This window comes from Dermacentor silvarum, chromosome 4 (genome assembly GCF_013339745.2).
Source record: "Dermacentor silvarum isolate Dsil-2018 chromosome 4, BIME_Dsil_1.4, whole genome shotgun sequence".
NCBI lineage: Eukaryota > Metazoa > Arthropoda > Arachnida > Ixodida > Ixodidae > Dermacentor > Dermacentor silvarum.
In genome coordinates this window covers 159,295,622-159,309,570 of record NC_051157.2, presented here as the reverse complement: position 1 = coordinate 159,309,570, position 13,949 = coordinate 159,295,622, and positions in this window count along the sequence as shown.

Sequence of the window (13,949 nt, the reverse complement as noted above, 5' to 3'; positions counted from 1 at the left end):
AATCCAGGCAGCCACACAGTTGAGCAGCAAGTAACCGCTTGCTTGTTCTACGCAGGTACGTAAATAAAACAATACGTAAAATAACTAGTCAGTTACCAGGCACTTTCACTACTAAATTGTCTACATGATACTGATGACGAAACTATGGAGGGTTCCAGCTAATCATATATATCTTTTCTCACTGTGAACAATATTCAGTTTATTCGAATGAAATCGTGGTATGAATTGACAGTATTTTTATCCTTTTCAAGTTACACTTGCATCTAGAAAGAAAGTGCATCTTGAGTGATCTCGGTGGGATTTTTGTGTATATGTTTTTTTTTACACAAATTATGTTCTGCATCGTGACACCAAGTTTACTGCCGCATGTCAGTCTGATTTGTATGCTGCATACGGCCTCTGTGCTGAACTGTTGTAGCAGCAGAAGCCTTCGTCAGACTATACAGCCTATAGCTTGTGCTACTGTTACGTTGTAAACCGGAAAAAAAACTTTATTCATTCATTCATCCCCCCAGAACAATGCAGATATCGTTGTTACAAGTTTCTCGACTGCATAATTACTTCCTGGAAAACTTGCGCTGTTACGCCGTTTATGAAATATCTGACTCCATATATCTTAGCTGCTACGAATAAGAACTTTACCGGCTCCTTTCATCACAAAATAACTAACAAAATCGAATGAAGCGCAAACGTAAGCCAATATAGAAGTTTCTGTCAAAGTACATAGCGAGTTCAGTTCACCTAGAGGCTATCTAACACCACTCTTGCTTACTATGTTTCTGAATCATTTGTCAGGCGGCCCGTGTTCTCTCAGCATTCTCTGTATTGGCAGGCACCCGAGAGGTCAATTGCGTATGGCCCTGCGAGGAATAATATACGAGGAAATTGTTTCTTCTTTCGAAGAGCTCTACGTCCACGTAAGCTAATCGGATTAGGTCTCCAATATATGGGAGCTCTGTGCTGGTATTTTATTATTTTCCTTGCTTAGATGCTCCAGCTACTGGTCGGTTCGGCGATACCGCAATGCGTATCAGAAATTGCTATACTACAGTGCAGTTCTGATCTCACTCTCTGAACATAGCAATAACATAGAAAAAATACGATAAATTTTGATCTGCACAGTCGCACAATAACAACAGTATAAACCACGTATTCAGCAAACACTTTTGCAAAGTATTGATCAAAAGTCAGAGTGAAAAAAGTGTGAATTATGCTCTTCATCCGAACCTACGCAAGTAACGCCGGCCTAGAAAAAAGGCGCCGTCGCAGCATCGATATGTACATTTTGGTGTGCTGTGTTGTTGCTTCTTGGATTTGTAGCTGCACAAGGCAACTTTGACTTTATAAAGGAGTCTGTAGAAAATTATAATATACTGTATAGGTTACTAGGGATCTTTATTTCTTGCTCTTTTAGGGCTCTCGCTCTTGGTTTTTTTTAATGCTCAGATGGTTGTTAGGGAATCTGGCATGGCCGAAGAAGTTCAGTTCATTGATGAACATTTAAAGCAGAAAAGAGTTACCCGCTCATATGCTACTACGTATGATTGCAAATCTCAAAGACATGGTGATAATATTGTTACGGATGAGGCGTGTTTATTTACAGGTGATGGATGAGAGTCTAGGAAAGCAGTCCAGCCGCGGTTTCTTTCTGCGCTCCGCACACCAAAGGATTCGTCGTCATCCTCTTCTTCCTTTCGCCCCAACCAAGGCGTTACATTCCCCGTTTCGCAGACGAAGCCCACCACGGGAGTTAGGGCTGAGTGCTGGAGTAATATCGCTTGAGGCGCGTAACATGCGCAAGTTGAGTAGCGCTAGAGCGGCGTCCTGGTGACCTTACACGGGCGACCACATACGTTAAATCGCTAATGCGGTCGATGACTGTGAAGGGACCGGTATACTGAGCCAGGAACTTTTGGCATAACCCTCGTCTGCGCTGAGGGGTCCACAGCCACACCAAGTCACCTTTTTCGAATGAAATTGAGTCATGGCGGCGGTCATACCGCTCCTTGGAGCGATCTTGTGATGCCAGAGTACGCAGTCGAGCAATTTGTCGGGCTTCTTCAGCACGGCACAAAGTTTCGGCAACTGAGTCCGCTGTATAGAGTGTAAAGGGGAAAATGGTATCCAGACAGCTGCGTGGTGTCCGAGCGTAGAGCAGGTAGAAAGGTGTGAAGTCCGTAGTTTCGTGCTTCGCTGTATTGTAGGCGTAGGTAATAAACGGTAAGATGTCATCCCAGTTCCTGTGATTGGATGATACATACATAGCCAGCATGTTGGTCAGGGTACGGTTGGTACGTTCGACAAGGCCATTCGTCTGGGGATGATATGGTGTTGAGTGGCGGAACTGCGAAGTGCAGAGTCTAAGCAATTCTTCCACGGCGTCAGCGACGAATTGGCGACCACGGTCGCTGATGATAACGCGAGGCGGGCCGTGACGAAGGATTACGTAGCGTAATAAGAAGGCAGCGACGCAGGTAGCGGTGGAGGAAGATATCGCAGCTGTTTCCGCGTATCTAGTTAGGTGATCGACACAGACGATGACCCAGCGGTTGTTGTTCGAAGATCGTGGAAACGGTCCTAGCAGATCGATACCAACTTGCTCGAACGGTGTAGTAGGCGGCGCTACAGGATGAAGAAGGCCTTGCAGAGCACTTGTCGGTCGCTTGTGACGCTGGCACTTGTCACAGCTCGAGACGTATTGCTTAGTGGAATGTCGCATCTTAGGCCAGTAAAACCGCTCCTTTATTCGATGTAAGGTGCGAATGAATCCAAGGTGGCCTGATGTCGGATCATCATGCATGACACGGAGAATGTCACATTGCAGGCTTTGGGGAACAACCAGTGAATACCGCGCGCCACTTGCTGAATAATTTGTCTTGTATAACAGTCCATCGCGAAGGCAAAAGCGACCACTGGCCTTGGGACTGCAGGCATCGGCGAAATCGGGGTCCAAACATAAGTCGTTGCGCTGGTCCCGCTGGAATACGGTGGCGTCAGCAAACGCGTGAGAGACAGCAGCAAAGCAGGTGTCGAGGTTGTCCGCGTTATCCTCTGTTGTCGACAGTGGAAGGCGAGACAGGCAGTCAGCGTCGGCATGACGTCTTCCACTTTTGTACGACACATGGAAATCAAATTCTTGGAGCCGCAAAGCCCAGCGTGCTAGACGACCGGAGGGGTCACGGAGGGTAACAAGCCAACACAAGGAATGGTGGTCGGTTACAATTTTGAATGGACGCCCGTAGAGGTAGCAACGAAACTTTTGAACAGCAAAGACAGCCGCTAAGCATTCTTGCTCTGTAACAGTATAGTTTCGTTCAGCCTTGCTGAGAGAACGGCTCGTATAGGCAACCACATACTCTTCAGTATTATGGCGCTGAACAAGCACTCCACCGATGCCAATTCCGCTGGCGTCACTGTGCACTTCAGTAGGAGCAGACGGATCGAAGTGACGAAGGACGAAGAATGGGTTCTGAAGTCAGCAGGAGCTTGAGTTGAGAGAATGCCGCGTCGCATTCAGGTGTCCACTCGTATGGGCTGTCTTTTCGCAATAGGCTTGTCAAAGGATGGACAATATCCGCGAATCTGGGCACGAACCGTCGAAAGTAGGAGCATAAACCCAGGAAGCTGCGGAGTTCTTTTAGTGACTGAGGTGGTTTAAAGGCACTGGCTGCTTCTATCTTCCGGGGGTCTGGCCGGGCACCATCTTTGTCAACCAGGTGACCAAGGACTAATGCTTGTCGTTCGCCAAACCGGCACTTCTTGGAATTCAAAACCAAGCCGGCCTTTTCAACGCAGTCTAAAACGAGGTTTAAACGGGTGCTATGCGCTTCGAAAGTACGTCCGAAAATGGCAACGTCATCTAGATAGCACAAACATACCTCCAATTTTAAACCACGAAGAATGGAGTCAATAAATCTTTCAAAAGTAGCGGGGGCATTGCAAAGCCCAAACGGCATAACATTAAATTGATAAAGTCCATCAGGCGACACGAATGCAGTCTTCTACTTGTTAGCAGGGTGCATAGGGATCTGCCAATACCCTGATCGTAGATCTAGTGAAGAAAAGTAGGAAGCCGAATGCAGACAATCTATGACATCGTCTATCCGAGGTAGTGGATATACAGCTTTTTTTGTGAGCGCGTTCAATCGTCTATAATCAACGCAAAACCGCCAAGAGCCGTCTTTCTTCTTCACCAAAATGACAGGTGCTGCCCAAGGGCTGCACGATTCCTGAATAACGCCCTTCTGCAACATATCCTGAACTTGTTCAGCAATAACTTTCCGCTCCGAAGACGACACTCGGTAAGATTTTTGTCGGACCGGATGAGCAGAACTTGTATCGATTCTGTGCTGAGCTCGAGAACAGAGTAAAGATGATCGCTTCTCCTTTTCGCAGAAGTCAAACACAGAAGCATGTCTTTCCAATAGCTCAACCAATCTTTGTCGCTCGTGTGACCGTAGGTTCTTACTAACCATCTTCAGAATCTGCGACTCGTACGAGCAACGGCATTCGTCTACGGCCAAGCGTTTTTGATCGTCGTCGTCAACGGCAGCGATAGAATTTCCGTTGGCACCATCAAAGATGGCGAGCTTCATTCCTCGAGGAAGTATAACAGGCACTGGCGAACAGTTAAGTGCCCACAAAGACGTGACTCGGTTGCTAATCGACACAATACAGCGAGGCACTAAGATGTCTTTCTTAGCACACTGTCCGGTGAGAGGTTGAACGATGGCATCAAAGGGAGATACGGCAGAGACGGAAGCGAACACGGCAACTGACCGCATGCACCATGGTGGCACTGTCAGTTCATCGGAAACAACCAGTGTGTCTTCCGCGGGTGGCAGCTCGTCACAGAGGGCAGGAACAACTTCACTGCTGACTGAAAGTTCGCCGGTGCCACAGTCGACGAAAGCGCCACACTCTTGCAGAAAGTCAATACCGAGAATAACGTCGTGTGTACACCGCTGCAGAACCAGGAATTCAGTTGGGAACACTTTTCCGGCCAACAAGACGTGAACGACGCAAACTCCCAGAGGATGAAGTATTTCTCCGCCGACACCACGAAATCTTGTAGATTCGTGCCAAGAAAACATAACTTTTTGGCCAATGCGATCTTTGAAGGAACGACTCATAACAGAAATGGTTGCACCAGTGTCCACTAAAGCCGTTGCACATACTCCATCTATTAACACCTTTATCGTGTTCCTAAACATCGTAACTGGCGGAGGCATCTGAGGTAAGTCATTTTGTGCGACCTCACCTCCATCGGTCGCGCCGGCTAGTTTCCCGGCGGTGGCGGTGGTGATAGCCGCCGTCGCGGTGAAGGCGAGCGGCGTAGTCGGGCGGACGGAGGTGTCAAACTACGGTCAGAAGCGGGTGAACTATTGCGCCGATTCTCTTGCCGTGAGGTTCTCCTGGAATAGGCGGACCAGGGATCGTTGTTGTGACCATTGCCGGCGCGAAGAAACGTTGATGGCGGATCGTATCGGGATGTTTCCCTGCGCCGACGACAGAACCGAGCTATGTGTCCGGTAGCACCACAACAATAACACACAGGAGGTTGGCGATATGCGTTGTACTCCTGAAAAGCATTGTCGCGACGCTGTGGGACAAATGCATCTTCACGCGGCTCCTGGTGTGTAGCGGCCGGCTGACGAGGATAGCTGAAGCGGCGTTCGTACCGCGACTCTGGGTAGTGATTGGGCTGCGGCCTCGGTGGCGAGCGAGAACTGTAGTTGTAGTATCGTTCAAACGTTAACACGAACAGTTGGCTGTTCATACATCCTTTGGAGAAGGTAGGCGAAGTTCATCCAATTTGCAATCTATAGCATGACGGGTGTGTATGATGCTATGTTTTATATGTTATGATGTTTAATATGAGGAGCATGCTATACTCAGTGGCACTTATCCAATTGCTCCAGTTTGCATCAAAGAGGTTCATTAAAGAGCGGTATTACCTAGCAGCACAGACCCAGTGGAACATACATATTGACACATACGCAGTGACACATATTAAGGGCCACATAGTTGTCGGGAAGTGAGCCCCATTAGATATTTCATATCTCAAGTTTCCGAAGAATAATAATCGCTATAAAAGCATTGCTTTGAGAAGTAGTGTTGTAGATCATGGGGCGCGCAAGACACAGGAATCCATTTTTCATATCCGCGGCCTTGATTATTTCGATTTGGACACGAAAAGAGCTAGCCGGTGCCAATTAAATGCGCCAACTCCTAAACATCTCACACATAGAAAAATGGCGAACTCTGGTGCAAGAAATGTGACCAAGAGAAAGATGCAAAAGCATTGCTTCTCCAAATCACGCGATTGCCATGAAACCGGCAAAGTTTATTTAGTGTTTAATGTGCGCATCTGCGCAGAATGTTCCCCATGGTAAAATGAGGCACCTATCGCTGTCATGTCTGGTGTATTTGACTAAACGTACTTGTTATCTTTCGATTATTTGTGTTCTCTTTACTGACAAAATATTGAAATGAATATGTTATGTAAGGTTCTTAGAACAAAGGCGAAGCTTTGCAGGGCATAAATCAAATATCCAGTCAAATATCACGCAGTCCAATATCCTCTAAATTTATAGGTTCCTAAATCTGACACCGTCATCCGTATGCCATTCTGGCCATGCCGTCACCATCATTTCATAATCGCTATGTCGTGGCCATCGCGCCATCGTCATCATTCCGGTGCCGCCATCATACGTCAAGTCGTCGTCATTACGCTTGGGATCCTCGTGTTCGAGTGCCAAAAATTCATGTTGACAGAGGCGTTTTCTGGTGAAAATTAATGCACCTTGGTCATGTACTCATGCACCACTGAAAGTACAATTGCTCAATTTCAGTAGGTTTTTATTTAGAGTCTACAGATAAATGTTAAATGAATTAACGCACAGGCCGAACTAGGGTCCCTGGATGTTTTCGACTAACCGAAAAGAAGCGAAGCTAAATAAGCGCTGTCGTGAATGTATTCCACTCAGTCCTGCACGAAGATGTTCTGCTGACCCAGAGTTCTACCTGATAGTCGCGGGAGATTTTAACGCCCCCAACACGGAATGGGGATATGGTTACTCAAGCACCAAGGGCACAAACCTAGCTAACACCGCCGCGGAACTCGGATTAACGTCGATTAGAGATCCCAGGTTCCCTACCCGAATCGGCAATTCGGTCAGTCGTGACACGACAGCCGAACTCGCTTTTCTCCGGAGCGCAGAAGGCACGTGGGACAACCTCCAAGAGGACCTGGGCAGCGATCACCGTATTCTGGAACTCCTAGTGCGCGTAAGCCCCAAACCACCCAGGAAGTACATATACGTGGACAGGGACCTGTTCCGCAAAATCAGAGGCGATACGGCCCCACCAAGCGAAACCTATACAGAACTTATACAAAATCTTAACAGCGCGGTAACACAGGCGACCAAAGAAATCACTACAGACATAGAGGCACCTAAAATGGATTCGAAGCTTACCCACCTCCTGGAGGCAAAGAATGCCCTCTTGGAAAGGTGGAGGTCCCGTAGACTCCACCGTACACTCAGGGCGAGAATCGCGCGCTTCAACAGGGAAATCGACTCCTACTCATCCCAAATCGCCAGACAGCAATGGGATGAAACGTGTGCAGAAACAGACGGTCGCATGCGAAGGGGAAGTAAATGGAGCCTGCTTGAAAATCTCCTTAACAGCGATAAGCAATCCAGGAGCACACTCAATCTCGCATCAGATACACTCGTAAAAAACAATTCTCGATAGACCTGACAGAGAAGGAGGTAACTGAAAACCTAGCATACACATAACTCCCCCTGGCCCACGGTTCGGACCGCCGGGGCGAGGAAATTGCTTACGAAGGCCATCCGGCGCCATATATGGACGAGCCATTTGAGACGTCCGAAATCAGACACGTCCTGTACAATCTTAACAGCAAATCGGCGCCGGGGCCGGACGGAGTCACGAATAAGCTCCTCAGGAACCTGGATGACAGGGCCATCGAAACGCTTAAAGACGAGATCAACCGGGCATGGAATTCCGGCCAAGTCCCAGAAGAATGGCGCACCGCCAAAGTAGTACTCATCCCTAAGCCGGGTAAGGCACCGCACATTGACAATTTGCGGCCCATATCTCTTACGTCCTGCATCGCCAAGGTCGCGGAACACGCGATCCACAACATAACCGTTGCACATTCTGAGACCTGGGAACTCTCTAGGCACAGCCTAGTCGGGTTCAGACAGTCCCTATCAACACAGGACGCTATGCTTCTTCTCAAGAGGGCTATTTTTGATAATAAGACCCGCGATGTAAGGGGAATCCTCGCGCTAGACCTCGCCAAAGCTTTTGATAGGGTCTAACACAGGCACATACTGCGAGAAATTTCTCCCCTTCACCTGGGAAGGAACTTTCACGACTTCACAAGATCGTTCCTGGCGAACCGCAAGGCGCACGTCAGGCTAGGAACGGTTTCGGGAGGTCCATACGAGCTGGGAAACCATGGCACCCCGCAGGGCTCGGTCCTCTCCCCGCTACTGTTCAACGTAGCCATGCACAGGCTTTCCGCTCGCCTCGCCGAGATTCAGAACATGGGACACGCCATTTACGCAGATGACATTTCGATCTGGGTGCCGGCAGGAAAATGGCCACGATTGAACACTCATTACAGAACGCGCTAGAAACCATCGAGGGATTCCGCTCCAGCACGGGGCTCGATCTCTCCCCGTCCAAATCGAAACTCTTGCTGTACAGACAATCTAGGCAGGGAGTCACAAACCTCGAGCCTCTGGAAAGTCTCCCGATAGTTATCAAAGCCAAAAACGGGCAGCCAATACCGAGGGTAGACTCGATCAAGATTCTAGGTCTGCTCATCGACGCCAAGGGTTTCAACGCGATGGCTCTCAATAAGCTCTCTGGTCAGGCTGGAAACGTCATCAGAATGATCACCCGCATCTCCAAGCGACGAGGTGAGCTATAGGAGGACAATCTTATGAAAGCTTTCCAGGCCTTCTTCCTAAGCCACATTACCTATATAACCCCCTATCTTAATTGGAGCAGGGCAGAGAAGGCCAAATTAGACGAGCTTATAAGAACGGGCCTCAAACGTGTGCTGGGACTACACCAGTCCACGAGCACGGAATGACTACTGAAGCTAGTGCTCCATAACACGATAGATGAAATTATAGAAGCCCACTCGGCGGCGCAGGTTTATAGACTATCGTCCAGCAAGGCAGGAGTTAGAATACTAAACGAGGCAGGCAATAGGCCCAGGCATGACCCGGAGGATAAAGTCTGTCTACCTAAAAACGTTAGTTCCCTAATCAAGGTAGACCCGATTCCGCGCAACATTCACCCAGTGCACAATGAGGGTAGGAGACGCGCGAGAGCTCAGGCAATCCTCAAACAGATCACTCGACGGGGATTACACGCTCTATTTGTAGACGCCGCTAGATACGACAGCGAAGACGGGTTCGCCCTATCGGTAGTGGATGCGAAAGGCAATCTGGTGAATGCGGCCTCTGTGCGCACCAATTCTGCTCACGAGGCGGAGGAGGCGGCTATCGCCCTGGCCATACACAGCGCTCATTCTCCGCTTTTCGTCTTCTCGGACTCCCGTACAGCCGTTAGGTCCTTTTCGGCGGCGCGCGTATCGAAACGGGAGAATAGAATTGCGACCAACAAGCACACTAATTTCGGTCAAATCGGCACGGAAGCATATTTCCACATTTCATGGTTCCCGGCCCACCTGGGAGACTCGATCCAACCGCACGGCTGCCACCCCAAAGAACGGGCTCACCGGCTGGCGCGCGATTTCACGACCAGCGCCGCCGTCAACAGCCCTCCTCGTAACGAGGCTTGCATCCAGAAAGACCCATTGTGCACCTTTCATGAAATCGTCTCACACTACCGCTTGGAAAGAAGGTGGTTCGCTCCTCCTCATCCAAACTAAATAAACCACAAGCTAGCACGCTCAGAATGTTACAAACCCGCACGTACGCCACTCCGCGCTCCCTTAGCTGGATAGACCCACACTTCCGCAGTCATGCCCCAAATGCGGAGCCGATTCATGCCCTTTTGATCACATGCTCTGTCTGTGCCCTGCCATAGAAAACTCTATACTTTCCACAAATGAACAGTGGGAGGAGTTCCTAAGAAGCGACCACCACCACATTCAACTCCCGGCTGTCCAGAGGGCCCACGACATCGCAACGGGATTTGCCCCCCCCCCCCCCCCCCGATACTATCGTGGGCGGAGCCACCGACTTCGCCTGAGGGAGCCTTCGGCTTCCCTTCGCCACTTTCTCAGGACCAATAAAGTTCTTGTCACCATCACCCAGAGTTTCTATCTTCATCAAAGAAAATGTCGGTTTAATCAGCGGAACACATTTAGAAAATGAGCACTGTCAACAAATGCACAATCGTTTTTCCTGTGGAAATTGTTCATGCACTAGATCATTAAGTTAACATTTCATATTATTATTGGCATATGCTTAGGCGGACACAAGTAATTCATGAATTACCAGATGCTCCCGAGGTAAGAACTCTCTAGCGGCCCTTCTATTATTACTACATACATAAATGCATTACTGCAGGAACAAGTATTGGTAGGAACAAAAAAAAATAAGCTGAGGAAAGGAAGTGCAGAAATGTAAGACAAAATAATAATGTTAAAAAGAGAAATAATGAATAATAAATAACGGGTATATGAGCAATGTAACAATGAACAAAACTAGGTTGACGGCATTCCATTGTTTCCGTAGCAGATGCATGAAACGACGCCGTTTTGTTATTGTGTTTGTGCATACTCTCACATAGCCACCAAGTCCTCGAATGTGACCTGCCGCCTCGCCCGACGTTTCAGGACGCAATTTCGCCAGTGGATGTGGTACTCCAGGCATCATCATCATCAGCCTATTGGTATGTCCACTGCAAGACAAATGCCTCTCCCAGCGATCTTTAATTACAGCTGTCTTGCGCTAACTGGTTCTAACTCGCGCCTGTAAATTTCTTAATTTCATCACCCCAACTAATTTTACTGCTGTACTTGAGTGCGCCTCCCTTTCCTTGGAACCCGTTTGTCACTCCAATGATCCACCGGTTATCTGCCTTACGCATTACATAGCCTGCCCACATCAAATTTTTTTCCGTTAATGTTAACTACAATATCCGCTATCCCCGATTGTTCTCTGATCCACACCGATCTCTTTCTCTCGCATAACGTTAGGCCTAACAATGCGCCGCTACTGTGCCGATTTCCAGGCAATAAGAATGGAGCAGATCCATGCAATTTTGCGCATAGAGAACGCCACTGTCAGTGATGCCGGGAAACAGTTCAATACATGGCAAAAATTACTGTCTACTGCGCTTAGTATTGCTTTTATTGAATAGATCCCTGCGTAACTTTTTCTTTCTGCACTGGATATGACTATATCATTACATTCAATTGTAGATTGCCCGGTAAGTTTAACTATTTTTAAAAAATTGGTTGCGGCAAGTAGCAAAATTTAATTTCGTCATCTGCATTACTCTAAGGGGCTGACATTATTAAATAAGCACGAGAAATCGTACTGGAGTTTATGTAATTACCAAAAGATCACTAAGTAGAGTTTAAGTAACTTTTTTTATGGTATGTGTTGCAATTTACGCATTGGAGTCAGTACGTTTGCAAGACCAACTACCTTGGAAGAACTTGACATGTGGGTTCACAAAACGTGCAGCGAAATAGATTAGCGTTGCGTTTAATTGAGCGCTTCCATATCTTTAAAAAGCGTTCTCTTAAAGAATAGGTAGATTGAGAGTGCATCGTTAGCAAAAGTTTAACGGCGCTTATCTGAAAACTAGTGCTAGATTTATACGCATTCCAAGTGCCTGGTGCCTTGTGAACTCACTGGTTTCACTTCGGAAAATTGCAATGTATGTCATAAACTAATTTGATCAACAGTTGATTAGTGAACTGTCGTTATTTTTTTTCAAATGTGGATTTTGATGTCTTCTGCAAGAAATGTCTGCCTCTGAATAATTCAAATGAGTGAGCACATATGTAATATACGCCAAAGGATATTTTCAAACTTTCTTTACCTTAGGAAATGTTGAGCCCCAATCCACGCTGTCAAGGTTATTTGATAGACCAATGTGACGTAGCCTTGGACTCGGTCCTGCTGAGCGAGAGAACGACGCCGTTGTGCATATTCACGCTACTGTTCCTTTCGTCGCTCATCGTATTTGCGCTGGTCTTCGGGAGTGCTAACCACGCGTGTCCTTTCCATAGCGCTATCACTACACAAATGAAATAATTTGTTAGGTGGGTTCTTTTCTTACACACGAAAGTGATGTGACATCACTCCCTCCTTTGTACACTACAGGTGCCGCTTCCTGGCAACTGTAGTGTGGGTTAAGTTTTTGGTGGGTTAAGTTTTTGGTTCCAGAGACGAATAAATCCTGGTATGCTAGACTTATAAAGCTTCGCTGTAAAAATATCTGGGTATAACTAATGCATCAAAAGAGTTCGTTTGTTTCGTTGTGGGTGATCTGAGATTTAGAACGTCAACTCATATGTCTAACTGATAACGCATGAACTTGTTCATTATAACCAGGTGGATTACTAGAAAGCTCTCTTGCCACCGACATTATACGAGGGTTGATCGAGAAATAAGGTTCCAAAGAGCTCCAGCGCACGGTAAGGTGCGAGGCAAAATCCGACAACACCGCTGTGCGCGGCTGTTTCCCCACGCACGATTCCGCCCAGCTGCGCTTCGCTGGGCCGCTCAGTCATGGTTCTGCAGCCGTCCGAGAGGGAGATGCCCATTGTTGCTCCCGGCAAGTGCGAGTTTCGTTCCGTAATTCGCTTTTTGCACGTCAAAGGGACTTCATCCATGGATATTCATCGTCAGTTGAAAGAGGTGCATGGCGACAAGTGCATGTCCTTTCAACACATCCGAAAGTGGTGCAGGGAGTTTAGTGCCGGTCGGAAGGACCTCCACAATGAAGAACAGAGTGGAAGACCGCCAGTTTCGGAGGCGATTACCAAGATGGTCGTACGCGAACTGCTTCAAAACAGGAGGATCATCGTCCGTGAACTTGTTGCTCGGATTCCTGGGAGTTCTTACGGTACAGTGGATAGAGCTCCGACTGAAAAATTGGTGTATAACAAGTGTTGTGCTCGATGGGTACCGCGTCTGTTGACAGCAGAACACAAGGAGAAACGCCTTGCCTGTGCTCGCCAGTTTCTTCAACAGTGTCCAGAAGATAAAGAAGAATTGTTGAACTCCATTGTTACGGGAGACGAGAGAGAGAGAGAGAAAACATTATTTTGATGAGTCACGGAGAAGCGTCGATCTTCGTGGTGGGTGGAGCCTTCAGTCCAGGGTCCCAGCGGCGGTGGCAGCACTTTCGGATCTGCCGATAAGCTTTCGCTGATCCTCCAGCGCCGAGCTGGTCAGCACCATCTCCCACTGCTCGTGCGTTGCGTTTCTATTTGGGGAGTTATTGGGGATATTTTGGCATGTCCATATGGTGTGGTAGAGGGTAGCTCGCTCTGTACAGAAAGGACAAAGGGGCTGATAAAGGGTGGGGTACATCGCGTGAAGGAGCGTGAGGTGAGGATAGGTGTTGGTCTGGACTTGCCTCCAGGTCGTGGCTTCAGCTCTGGTGAGGGATGGGTGGGGTGGCGGCATCGTTCTTCTCGAAAGGCGGTAGTGCTGCAGTATATCGTAGTAAGTTTGTAGTGTGTCTGGACTTGGGTCTTCTGGCGTCTCTTGCAGTGCCCGGTTGCAGTGTCCTCGGGCTATCGTGTGTGCACGACGGTTTCCCCTGACGCCTTCATGTCCCGGTGTCCAAATTATCGTGGTGCGGGGTATTTCGTTGAGGCGATGTAGAATATCGCATGCGATTTTATGTAGATGGCCGTTCGCGTAGGCTCGACATGCTGACTGACAGTCTGTAAGTTCTTCGTTTTGTGA